Source organism: Tupaia chinensis, unplaced genomic scaffold (genome assembly GCF_000334495.1).
Source record: "Tupaia chinensis unplaced genomic scaffold, TupChi_1.0 Scaffold000159_1, whole genome shotgun sequence".
Classification (NCBI taxonomy): domain Eukaryota; kingdom Metazoa; phylum Chordata; class Mammalia; order Scandentia; family Tupaiidae; genus Tupaia; species Tupaia belangeri.
In genome coordinates this window covers 2,630,219-2,630,801 of record NW_006159630.1, presented here as the reverse complement: position 1 = coordinate 2,630,801, position 583 = coordinate 2,630,219, and positions in this window count along the sequence as shown.

The window sequence follows — 583 nt, the reverse complement described above, 5'->3', positions numbered from 1 at the left end:
GCGGGCTCCGGGCCCCAGGACCCGGGGCAGGAGCTCCTGGATCCTTGGGATCACCGCTCTCACCCTCCTCACACTGAAGCCGTGCGCAGCTCCGCCGCGAGCCCCAACCGGGCTGCGACTCAGGGAGCGCAGACGCCAAGGGGCTGGAGAAATGGGGTGTCCTGTCTCTCATGACTTATACAGCGACGCAGGTTTCAGGAGATAGCTGGGTGACCCTAGCCCCCAAATTAGAGCCCAGGCCTCTCCGCTCCTTCTCCAGGCGTTCAGCTGGATTTCCCGAGATCCTGGGCCTTTGCTCAAACTCAACACAGACTCGCGCACATTTTTTTTAAACAAAAGCAATTAGATTTCAGTCCCAGTTCATTTGCATTTGCACCTCGGAAATGGGGGAGGGAAGCCGGGGAAACAGGGGAGTCTGCAGACTGTGGTGGCACCCTCCACGCGCCACAGCTGGCCTGGCTGCCATCGCGCCGACCACATCTGGCCTGGCGGAGCAGTCGCCGCGGCCTCCCCAGGGCTGGTTCCCGAGACCCGCGCGCCGAGCCTGCTCGGCGGCGCGCTCATCGATCGCCGGGGCCGCGGG